The sequence below is a fragment of the Pelodiscus sinensis genome, chromosome 2, assembly GCF_049634645.1.
Source record: "Pelodiscus sinensis isolate JC-2024 chromosome 2, ASM4963464v1, whole genome shotgun sequence".
In the NCBI taxonomy this organism is placed as follows: Eukaryota; Metazoa; Chordata; order Testudines; family Trionychidae; genus Pelodiscus; species Pelodiscus sinensis.
Genome location: NC_134712.1, coordinates 17230068 through 17243424, shown reverse-complemented (window position 1 = coordinate 17243424; position 13357 = coordinate 17230068).

The following is a 13357-nucleotide window of genomic DNA, read 5'->3' as shown; positions in this document are numbered from 1 at the left end:
TGAAAACATCAGATATTCACAAAACCCATGCCCAGGTTGTTCCTGGTTATTTGCCCTAATGGCAAATTCTAAAGTCAGAATTGGGAGATTGTCTGATTACTTGGGAGCCAACGAGTAGTCCTGCGGCACCTTAGAGACTAACAAAATATATATATATATACATATATATAGCCTCATGAGCTTTCATGCACAACACTCCCTTCTGCAAATGAGCTGGAGAAGGGGAGAAAAAACTTGGGCTATGTCTACACTAAGGCTATGTCTACACTGGCGGGTTGTTGCGCCAGAAGTATGCAAATGAGGCTAAGCGTGGAATATCGCCGAGCCTCATTTGCATACCTAATGAGCTGCCATTTTTGTGGAAAAGGCTCTTGCGCTAGAAGGAGCTGTCTATACTGCCCATTCTTGCGCAAGAAAAACCCTCTTGCGCAATACCGCTATGCTGATTATTTTCAGGAGTAACCGCATTGCGCAAGAGGGTTTTTCTTGCACAAGAAGGGGCAGTATATACAGCTCCTTTTAGTGCAAGAACCTCTTCTGAAAAAATGGTGGCTCATTAGGCGTGCAAATGAGGCTCGGCGATATTCCACGCATAGCCTCATTTGCATACTTCTGGTGCAACAACCCACCAGTGTAGCCATAGTGTAGGTGCAACTGTGCTACTGTAAGATCTTCATGATGCTGCTCTCTGCCAATGGGAGAGAACTCCCCCAGCAACATAATTAAACCACCTGTAATGAGCAGATGGCATGGAGTTTATGTAGTGGGCCTGTGCCAGCCCTTTTGTGCCCCAGTGTGACTGGGAAAGGACACTTTAATGATCCATGACAACTACAACAGATCCTTTGGACCATGGGCAGCCAGGCACACATTAGAGCAGCATTCAGACTCCTCTAACTTGTGGTAGGGAGCAGATGGGCCACTTTTGCTTCCTTGCATTCTGAGCTACGGTCAATGCAGTTCAAATTCTGCACCCTCACCTTTGTCCTTCAAGTAAAGTTTGTGCCATGAGTGACAGCTGAGGGGAGGGAAGAAGCAATTGCATTTCGCCACTGGTATCTGAGCAGAATAAGTACATGCTGGCCAACAAGTAGCAATAATTCATACAAAACTCCCGGGCTGGAGACAGCCCAGTTTACAATTTTGCAATTTTATTGCTAAAGCCTTCTTCAGAGTGTGTATTATCTTGGCTTTCTAGAGCGGTTTAGCCAACTAGCACTAATGCAATACTTTTGAATTATGCAATGCAGTTTCAAGTTCAATACTCAATACCAGCCAGTAACGCCCTACAATATGATAACCACATTCCAAGCCATGAAAAATACAGCTCTTAATTCAAGGGGAAGGCCTCGTCCTCTCAGACTTCACAGATCAAAGCCACATCCCAGTATCAATATGGCAGAGCAAGCAGAGGGACTAGATATGTTCTGCTTAGCCACCAGTACTGCTCATGGGGGAAAAAAGCATATGGCATTGTCATAACTCTAGTGCAACAGACAGACTTGCATGAAAGCCTTTGACTGAATAGTGATAGAAATGTAGCCGTGTTAGTCTGGAGTAGCAGAAGCAAAATGCAGGACTATGCAGCACTTTAAAGACTAACAAGATGGTTTATTAGATGATGAGCTTTCGTGGGCCAGACCCACTTCCTCAGATCAAATAGTGGAAGAAAATAGTCACAACCATATATACCAAAGGATACAATTAAAAAAAATTGAACACATATGAAAAGGACAAATCACATTGCAGAACAGGAGGGAGATGCGGGGGGGGGGGGGGGGCGGGAGGAGGAAGGAAGGTAAGTGTCTGTGATGGGGCATTCTTATTAAACCAACCCAGCAGTCGTCCAGTCTCTTAGACACACATTAGCTAGTTAATTACATCTGGATGGCAGGCCCATCTAGGACTCTGACCCTGCATTACTTGGCACATCCAAAATTCTGACTGAAGTTCTTGGGAGTCTAAGGTAAGTTAGGAGAGCAAGATAAGGATCCCAAGGCTGCTACCTGGAGAGTACTCTCCCAAAAGGAAGGCTAGTCACACGGGGTAGGTACTGGACTGCCAACCAGCTCAGCTGAGCTCAGTTCCCAGATCTTTCACAGATTTCCTCTGTGTCCTTAGACAAGTCACTTAGTCTCTGTGCCCCTGCTGCAAAATAGGACCAGTGTTATATTTTGCCTGTTTCCTTTCCTTTGCTCTGTGGAGCAGTGCTAATTCTTACCATACAGTGTCTAGCACAATGGGGTATAATAAAACAATGGTATTTGTGTTGAGGGGGACTGTCAGTGAGCCAGGTGCTTGCCTTCCTAGCACCATGAAGGGATTTATTTTGCTATTCCCGGTGTATAAGAGCTGAATCTAGCCTGGGATCTCTCTAATAATTGTAACTCCACCACCTTCCACAGCAGCTTGTTCCATTGCCTGATAGTACTAGGCAGCGGGACCCTGGGCAAGGGGGGAGGTAGCTCTGTGCTCCCGGAAGGGGTGGGGCCTCAAGCAGAAGGGGCGGGGCTAAGGGTAACCAGCCCTTAGCACCACCCAGTGCACACTGCGCCACACACACACACACACACACCAGCACGCCCCAGCAGCATTCCAATGGTAATATAAGGGCCCAAAGTAGCAGCGGCCACAGCCCTGGGCCCTTTTGAATCACCAGGCCCCAAAGCAATTGCCCCCATTGGCCCCTTACTGGCAGGCCTGGTACTGGGAGCTGAAACATTTCCCATAATAGTTAACCCACATTTTCTGTTGTGCAGCTTAAATCAATTTCTGCTGCTCTATACTATCTGACTAATGAGAATAACCAGACCCTGTCCTCTTTATTGCATCACTTCATGTATGTTCAGACAGCTATTATGTCTCCCCTTAGTCTTCTCTGCACACTAACATGCTCATCTTTCTCAACAGCCTCTCGCCAGTCTGATTTTCCAGGCCTTTTATCTTTTTTGTTGATCTCCCCTGAGCTCGCTCCAATCTGTAAATCTCTTTCCTTAAAGAGCCGTGTCCACAACTGAATTCAGTGTTCCAACCTCTGTCAGCGCCAAGTAGAGCAAAAGAATGACCCTGCTTGTTTGACATATGGCACACTCCCCTATTTGTCTCATCTAGAATACCATATTGGAAAGAGTCAAAGCACTAAATATGTAGAGATTGGCTGGATGACAACTAAGGGGGATATAAATGTGTGTCAGCCTTTGAAAGGTGTAAACACCAAGAAGTGAAGGGAATTGTTTATGTTGGTTCAAGAGGGCGAGGCTAAGAATAATGGGATGAAATGAAAACATAGGCTGAAGAGCAGGAAAAAATATTGCAATAGTTTAGACTGTGGAAAAAAACTCCTCAATGAAGTGGTGAAGGCTCCAGGCCTTAGACAGACTGATGGATCTGGGACTTGCATTATTCTCTGACCTTGTGAGTAGAAAGGAGTGATTTTTTGGTTTGGTGGCTTTTCCAGCAAAAGTGAAAAGAAAATTTGGTTCAGATTGAACTGAATCTGAATGTTTCTGGAATTTTTGGTGAATTGGATCTATTCCAGAGCAGGGACAGGAAGCTCATTAGCTGAGCACCTTAACCACTGGGCTGAAAGCTAAATCAATACCCCCATTCCCTCCTGTTCTGGCCATTTTGTGAATGCCCAAAATGTTTCCATTCATGAATGGTTCCAGGTCGACCAACGCTGCATTTTTCGTCAAACAGATTATTTATCTGAAAATGTTCAGGCAACTGTGCTCAGGAGTGACATACCCATCCACTCTCATACCAATAAATACATCTGGCTCACCCCACCACCACCGCACCAGTAGGCACTCGGAGTCTATCACCTCTGCTATAGAAAAGCTACTAGGGAGATGCACCAGAGAATTTCTGAATGTGTTCTTGGAAGATTTGGTTTTTGTATCCCCTCCATCAGTAAAGCCTCAGAGACCTCCTCTACACTCGAGTTAGCCCTGATTCAAGTCATTAGTGACCAGCCACTAGGCAACACTACTCCTTGCACCAGAGGAAATTATCTCTGCTTACAACCTCTGCCCCTGCAAACAGCAAAATCCCTTAGTGTCTCCACCAGCAGTTCTCAACTTATTTATCATTGTGGGCTGCATATGCAGCCCTCAATATGTTACCTGGGACACAGTATGAAAGCCACAGTGCCCTGAGCAAGGTCCCCCTTAAACCTCTATGCCCAGCACCCTCTGTCCAGAGACCCTTCCTCCAACAGAATGGGTCCAGAAGCAGAACTCCAAGCATTCTGTCTGGCTAGCAGAGACCCCAGATCCTGCACCGTGAGGTTGGGTGGCAGGACAGCCGGGCAGTAGCCCCACTCCTGGATCCCACCACATGGAGCTGGTGGCAGGGCAGCCCTGACCCCAGATGCCATCATGTGGGGCAGTGCAGCCCCACCCCCAGCCCCCACCATGTGGTAGCTCTGTCCCCGACCCTGAACCCTGCTTTGAGGGGTCGGGCAAAAGCCCCGGACTCTGATCTCATTGTCCAGGACAGTGTGGCAACCCCACCCAGGACCCTGACCCCCACTGTGTGGGGCCAGGTGGAAGCCTGGACCCTGCTGCACCTGGCAGCTAGGAAGCCCATACCCCATCCCATCAGGAATCCGAGATCCCAGACTCCACTATAGAGGTAGGGGGCCTTTACCACATAGACAGGCTGCAGCTGTGTGCTAACTGGGCTGCATGCAGCCCGCAAGCTCTGGGTTGAGAACTTCTGGTCTACACTAAGGCAGTGGTTCTGCACTTTCCCAGACTATGGTACCCCTTTCAGGAATCTGATTTCTCCTGCGCACCCCAAGTTTCACCTCATTAGAAGCTCAGACTTTGGCTTCAGTCCCAGGTGGCAGGGTGCAGAGATCGGCTTTCTGACCCGGGCCTCAGCAGATCTAACACTGGCCCTGCTGACCCTATTAAAACGAACGCGCCCAATGTTTGAGCACCTCATTAAAGGAGGAGTAACTAAGTAAAAGGACTTAGTTCAGATTAACTTCTGACTGCCGCATGTAGCCACGGGCAGTCAGTTCGAACTAAGGGGATTTAAAAATGGTGCCCGCCCGGGAACATGCAAATGAAGCCCGGGATATTTAAATCCCGGGCTTCATTTGCAAGTTCGAATGCCTACATTAGCCACCCTAGTTTGAACTAGGGGGCTAGAGTAGACATACCCTAGATGAGTTCACGTATCCGCTGGAAGATCTCTCTGCACCTCTAGGGGTACACATACCCTTGGTGGAGAACCACTGCATTATGGGACATAGGTGCTGATCTATGGGTGCTCCAGGGCTGGAACACCCAGGGAAAAAAACTAGCAGGTGATGAGCACCCACCAGCAGCCAACTCCCCCCTTCTCCCCTTTGTTTCCTGCTCACCAGCAGTCCCACTGGTTAACTCCTCCCCTGCTTCCCAGCATTTCCTGCCTGCCACAGTCAGCTGCCTCACAGTATGCAGGAGGTGCTGGGAGAGAAAGGGAAGAGTGGGGATGGGACATGCTTAGAGGAAGGGTCAGGAAGAGGTGGGGCAAGGCTGGGGAGTTGGGGGCAGGAGTGGGAGTGGGGGTGGCGGGGTGGGGGGGGTTGGAGCAGAGCAGAGGGTTGAGTACCCCCCAAGTCCAGAGAAAGCCAGAACCTGTGCTATGGGATGCACTGGGGCAGCTACCTAAAAGACTGGTCGCCAAGTATTGTAGCAAGGACAAATCCCCTTCCTTACCATGGGCCACTTTTTCCTTCTACTCACGTGTATTTTATTGTGGTGTGAGTCCTCTGGCTTCATTGTCATTATTTCTGATTTACATCCGCGGAAATGAGAGCAGAATCAGATCCTCTAACTGTAAAAGAGAGTGGTGCTTGATTAAGGCTGCAGAATTTGTTCATATCCCTCTAATTGCAAAGGGATCAGAGAGGGAAGAAAATTGTAACAACTCTAGAAAAGGTAGTTCTACATGCCATGATGATTATAATGCCAGTATCACGGGACCTTGCACAACTTGAGCGATTTGAGAATCTCTCCTTTCCACTGGTGTCAAGTTGCCATTTCTAGCTCTGCAGAGTCATGAAACATCAGACCTTGAACTTCTGACAGAACCAGGACATAATATAGACTGTCCTGGACCTACAGCCCAAGATTGTGGGGAAGAGGAGGGCACGTCCAAATTTGAGGGAAAGAGGAGGTTCTAGACTCCATGGGTTTTCTACATAGCAAAGTTATATCAAAATAACTGCCGTTATTTCTAAATAACTTTACTAGTGTCTACACAGCCAAACTGCTATTTTGAAATTAATTCGAAATAGTGGAGCACTTATTTCGAATTTGGTAAACCTCATTCCACGAGGCATAACGCTCAAAATAGCTATTTCGAAATAAGTGCTGTGTAGACACTTATATCGAAATAGGGGGCCTCCAGCCTTCCCAGGATATCCTGGTGGCCACTCCAGCCTCAATCAAGAACATTCCCTCCACGGAGCCCTCAAAGGGGTTGACTCTGGCCACAGTGCCTGTGCCAGCTCCAGGCCTGCCAGTCCAGAGCCAGCAACCCCTGACCCGGTAACCCCAAAAAATGAGCCAGCAAGCCACTGGCAGCCAGCCCTCCACCGCTCCCCAGGAGCAGTCTGCCAGCTCCCAGGAGCCTGCAAGGGCCTGGAGAAGACGGGCACCTTCCTAGTCCAGGGTGGAGATCATGGACCTTATTCCAGTTTGGGGGGAAAGCCCCCAACGTCCATGATCTCCACACTAGATGGAGGAACGCGGCCGTCTATGGCAGGATAGCTGCCAGCCTGGCCACCAAAGGCCACATGTGAACCCAGAAGCAGATTCGCATGAAAATCAAGTTGGTCCAGCGAGAACCCCAACCCTGAGGCCTGAGCTTCCCCTCCTCCTTCTTCCCCTGGCTTCCCCCTTCCAGCTCCCTCCTCCCAGGTTTCCCCCTCCCCTCTTCCAGCCTCTCTTCTCCCCTCTCCCACATCCTTTCCCCAGTTTCCCCAGAGTTTCATTCACCCCCACCCCAGTTTTGTTAAATCAAGACAGTTTGTGTTCATGAAAATATATGTATTTTATTTGACATCTGGAAGGGGGTTAGGGAGGGATAAGTGGAAGGATGTGAGGGAGGAATGAGGCACAAGCCCCCAGTGGGGCAGACCAGGGAGGCTCTTAGTGATCCTCAGGGTGGAAGCTCTCTCACAGGGCCTCCTGGATACTAACAGCCCCCCAATGGACTTCCCGGATGGCAGCCTGCAGAAAGTGCAGCCAGGCTTGCAGCAACACATCCACAAGAAACACCAGGGTGCCCAGGGGCAGCTCTGGTTCCATGTTGCAGAGTACTGTGGTGTCCCGAGTGAGGGCAACCAGAGTACGCAGAGACAAAATGCTTTGCTGTCCCTCATGGAGGTAGGCAAGCAAGCAGGGAAACCTGAGAACCAGCTGTCCAGGGGGGTCCCTTTCAGCACAGGTCTCAGATAGCCTCAGGCAGCAGCCACACACAGTAACTCCTGACCTGATGCCCTGCCAGACCTGGTTCCGGCCGACCTTAAATGCGATTCAGCATCCACTCAGTGTGGATGCACTATTTCAAAATGCATTTTGTGTGTAGACGCGTTATTTTGAAATAACTTATCACATACCCTAAGGGAGTGAGAGGCAAGTGCTTGCATTCTGTGCATGCCTCTCACACCTGGCTGGTGAGCTCCCTTTACCAGCCAGGTGTGAGAAGCATGCACAGAATGCAAGTACTTTCTCCCTACTCCCTTAGTGCACGGCTGCTACCCCCTTCCCTTCCCCTCACTTGCCTAAAATTCTTCCCTCAGAACAGGGGTTGGAGGGGGCGGCTCCCAAAATACACAAATGATTTTTTGTTCCATGGGTGAATTTTAAAAAATTGATAAAAAATAAAATACTGGATTCAGGCTGAACTGAACCAAAACAAAAATGTCAGGTTTTTGGCAAACTGAAAAAAAGAAAACCCGAAAATTTGTTTCAGGTTGAACAAAATGTTTAGTTCAACCTGAAACTAAACATTTGATTTATTCTTTGACATTATTTTACCCTTTATAAAACAAAACTGAACAAAAGTTCTAAATAAAAGGTTAGTTTGAATAAAAAATTGAAACATTTCAAAAGTGTAAAAGGAAATTTTTTCTTTCTTTCTTTCTTTCTTTCTTTCTTTCTTTCTTTCTTTCTTTCTTTCTTTCTTTCTTTCAAAACAATTTTGCAAATTCTGCACACATTCATGGAAAATGTTGGTGTCTTTCAATGAATCTGCATTTTTCACTGAAAGACACTTAGCCAGAAAACTTCAACCGGATCTGCTTCCTGCACTTTTTTCCTATTTACTCATGCTGCAATTGGCAGGGTGCTATCTTGTTTACCCTCATTAATATCTTTATAAGCGTTTCTCCACAGCTAACATTAAGCATGCAGGTTTGGAGTTACATGAATCCCCCTTGGTTCCATTCTTTCACGTTAGAACAAATCTGTGCATACTTGGGTTTACTAATAGAAAGCATTTTATAGTGCCCCTCAGTACATTAGGGGATTCAAAGACAATAGCCTGCTCAAAGACTATATAATCAGATGCAGGGGATGCTGTACAAAAGCAAAATAAGAAGTCTGATATCTAACACATCTTATTAACAATATCCAATAGAAAAATGGGAAGCCCAGCCCATTTTGAACTGAAGGCACATGGTACATGCTTAGCTAGAATTCCATCTATGAGTTAAACATTAGCCAAGTTTGACAGAAGCATGAATGTGGAGGAATGCCAATGAAATTAGAGGGCAGATTTTGAGAGAGGACAGTTCTGTGCTGGTCACATGCAGAAAGCTGACATGATTTCCAAACACAGTTTTTCCTATAAAAGGGTAGAATTAGCCCAGCAGAAGCTCTCTCAACTGAAAGCGTGCTATTTATGTTAGTATTTCCCTTCAAAAATCTAGGATAATTCATCTATGCCAGACACTGAATACATTAGGTTAAGGATATCTTGGTTCACTGGAGCCATTTATTCCAACCCATACAGGGTCAATTCAGTCCCTTATACTTCCAGAGTAGATACATTCAAATGTTCCGTGCAGTTTGCTCTGTGTGTGGCTCTTTTGGATGTGACTTTAGAAGTGAAGGTTCTTAATGGATGTTAAAGATCCCACAACCTTTTTTTTTAAGAGCGATGGCTCGCTATATCTCCTTGGACATATTTATTGTTCAGCAGTGCTCTGTGCTCCTCCTCAGAGATAGCTGTATTCGATGGAGCTGGTTTTACTGAAGTGCTTGATCTTTTGGAATAAAAGGTGTGATAGAAATGCAAAATACTGCAAAAGCTTTCAGTTTCACAATTTTACTTTCCCACTGGGATGCTAATTTCATTTATCTTGTCTTTCTGCTTCTGTTGTGAATATTGAAATGAAGAATTAATGTAGGTTCTCAGATGGCAAGAAGAGTTATTTGAAATCTGAACCCAGATCCAAATTTACCAAAAAGCCCCCACCTGACTCCAAGACCTGACCCAAACCCCAAGATCTGAACATAGTGGGGATCAAATCTGTGCAATAACAAGAACTATGTCCATCATTAACTTTCCACTCTCATCTCTCAGTAGTTCATATTCAATTATCTCTGAGTGTTACTAAACACTACTTTAAAAAAGTACCTTGCCAAACTAAATTGAATCCACATTTGCAGCTCTCTGCACTTTGCAAACATTGCTTAACTCCCTGGAGTTAGGTCTACACTAGGAGATAAATTTGAATTAAGATACGCAACTCCAGCTACATTAATTGTGTAACTGCTGTCAATGTAACTTGATTCAAACTTTGGCACCATCCACACACAGCAGGAGGTTGACAGGAGTACACTCTCCCTTCGACTTCCCCTACTCCTCGTAGGAAAAAAAGAAAACCCAGGAGGACTACCATTGTTGATGGGAGCCCCCTTTCAGTTCAAATTAGCGTGTCTTCACTAGACCTGCTAATTCAAACCTCAGGAGGTCAACTGCGGCAGTCTCAATCTTTTCTGTACTGTAGACATGCCCTAAGAATACTATCCAAATACCTGCTACACCCAAATAAATCTTTGAAAGCTCAGCAGAAGTGAAAGTAAGTGGGTGCATCTGGTACACAGCTCCAGCAAGAGCTGGCTGAGATATGGAGCTATTGAAAGCCAGCAGGGAGGTACTGCAAGAGCTAGCAGAGACCTGAGTTGCAATAGGACAGTACCTGTAAGAAACTGTAAGTTACTTTCACTGCCAAAGCTCAGTCAGAAATTGCCATGCTATCTTGTGGCTAATGTTTCAGCATTAAATTAGACTTGTGTTTCTGAACCGACACTCCTGTTTAAAAAGGAGCTACTGCTTTTAAAAGCAGTACCAAGTGGCTGGAACAGACTGCATTGAGATAGTTCTGTTGCTGTTTTGGGAACTGATATAATCTCAGAATGCAGCTCCTGTTCATTTTGATCACTCTGTACAAGCGCACATGCACTACTGCTTCCTGCCAAATATCTCATATTCAGCTGCCCTCGGATCAGAAATGAATGCCCAGAAAGAACCCCGATGTTCCTCTGTGTGTGAACTTCATTTTCAACAGGGTTTGGGTTCGGTCTGAAACTGTTTGGGCACATAATGATCTTTAATCACTACCAGCCACAACTGTCTCAAAAAGTTTCATTGTATGGCCTGCAACTCTGCAGATAAAACACGTATATTATCCTAGTCACTTTCTCATTTTGTTCCATTGCAAGCAACAAGGATGGGGACAGGCAGCTCCTTGCTTTGAAGTGTGTGGATTGTTGCGTTTTTTTTTTTTTACTGCATGAGAACTATATTTAGTTTCAGTTCACTTGCAGTGTCAGACTTCCCTGCAGTGGCCCTCTGCCTTTACCTTGGCAGTGTTACAAGAGCCAATTATGGCTTAAAAATCTGGCTGCAGAGCAGCAAAACTGCTGGCCTTTTATTCATTACTAAACAAGGACCTTCTGTTGTCCACCACGCATGTCTAAAGGGAAACCACTGAAGGGGTCCTTGCAGAGGCACTTTTACTGCTCTCCTGACTGCTTCAGCCTCTGATGTTCTTAAGGATCTTAGGCCTTGAGTCTCTTGCCACTGAATCCAATGAGACTTTTGATAACAGAGCAAAACCAAGACTCTTCTGCTTTCCCATCTGCAGCTGGAGCACATCAAAGAGAAATCCTGCCTTGTTAAATGAGACCAGTGGGGAAGAGTTTATTCAAAACGTAATATGCTGGGAACTCTTCCCTGTACCCTATTTGCTAAATCATGGTCTGCAGTCTTCCACAGGAACACGTTTTCATACATTTCAAAGCTAGGACCCTTCTGATCAGCTAGCCTGACTTCCAGTATAACAGAGCCATAAAACTTCCCCATAATTATATCCAGGGATAGCATAATATATCCATATTTCTACATGAATGTGAGGGGTTCTTTTCTTGGTTCTTCCATACCAGTTTATAGTAGATTTTGTGTTATATTGGTTAGCAGCAGGCTTCCGGTTAATGCATATCAGCTGACATCTGCAAAGCAAAACATTTTCTTTTCTGACAGTGGCTCTGAAGACTATGTTTATTTTAAAGCGGACTGTCTCATGAATATGTTTAATTGAATTATGCATCCTGTAAAGAAATACTGTCCTATTATTAAAATATACTAAAGCAATATCCAAAAAAAACTCCTGGGGGAAATAATGCAGTGAAAAGCAGACTGTCTGTGCTCTACATCTTGTTTTAGGCAATGCTTTATGTTTCCAAAAACATAAAGGAGATATTGTCAGTGCCCCAAATGTTTAGGAGCTTGCCTTTCCAGATCAGAAGAAGGGGATTTGTGGCAGTGTTTCCTCCAATAAAGTATTTTAATTTAATTTTTTTAAAGCTGCCCCTGTATGGGTCTAATTGCTACCCAACAGCTATTGCTTGAAATAAAAGGTTTGCTGTTTGCTTGACACACAGTTTATATAAAAGAAACACACACATGGAACTCCTCCACTGCAAAGCTATAGCATTATAGAGCATGGAACCAAGGAGTTTTGTTCTGTACAAGTCAAAAGTTCATCGAAGCTGCCTAACGTCAGCCTCATCGCGTTGGCATTTCACTCAGGCATCTCCAGGGAGCAGAAAAAGAAGAGGAGGAATAAAAACCTCTCTTAGAACTTGACACTGCTGCCCATTACCATACTGTCTGGGCACCTTCAATACACTGGAGAGAGCAAGGCCCACATACTCAACAGAATTGAGGAGTCAGGCACCTAAATACCTTTGAAGAGCTGACCCCAGATCCTCTTCTCTCCCCAGGCATGGTCAATTGCGTCAGTTTAACTAAACTGGTTTCTAAAAATGATTTGGTGACTTGGTGCAATCCCTTTGGGTGGACACATTTAAATTAGCTAAGGAGCAACTTATACTGATATAGCTTAATTCTGATGAACTCAATACAATTCTGATGAAGCTTCAGTACATTGATATTGGCAACTAGCAGAGTTGCACTGATTTAATGACATAACTTTAAAAACCAAGTCAGATAAGTTGGATCAGTTTTGGTGTGAAGATAAGCTTCCATTGAGTTTGTGCTCTCTCACTTAAATACTGCTTCCAAAATGCCCTTTATGCTTCAGTCAGTCCCATTGGATGTCTGCACTTTTAAGAGAGACAGTGGGTAGGAGAGGTGGGGTATACATGTTTTTCTTGCATACCTTTCACTCCCTCAAATTCTCCCCACATCTACCATTATAGATACAAGAAGTGAATAAACCAAGATGTGTTATTTTGAAAAGGGGGACTTTTTTTTTAAATCAAACTTAGAGCACATTGGCTTTGGTTCAGTCATGGTATTTGCAGGCCTTTTCTGAGTAATCATATCTTATTACTGGGACGCCTGTTTCCCGCTTCTTCCCCTGCTGTTTTGATTGTCCCTCTGTTTTATTGTACAAGAGAATAGCTCCCAGTTCTGCAATTGGATCCATTCCTGTGGACTCCTGCCCACTGAATTCAGCTGAGTTCTGCATTGGTGCAGGGGCTGACCCAACCCACTGCTGCTGATAATCTTGTATTTAACAACACCAGCAGTAATTTTTCCCCTATCTCTCCAGCTTCAGTTTGCCAAAGGATTAAAAGGGCTGCTCTAAAGGAATCGCGGTACATTTCACAATGCCGCCGTTTGTCAAAGATATACATTTCCTTTGTTGTGCAAAGTTATGACAGGAAATAACATTGGGACATATTGATAAGCTTTTTGCATCCACCTGTTGCACATCAACTGTTTGGGAAAGGTGTGTACTGAGCACAATAAATCAGCTTTTTTTCCACCGACGCTTTGTAGTAGAAATATAAGTATATACAAACCAATATCTCATTTATAG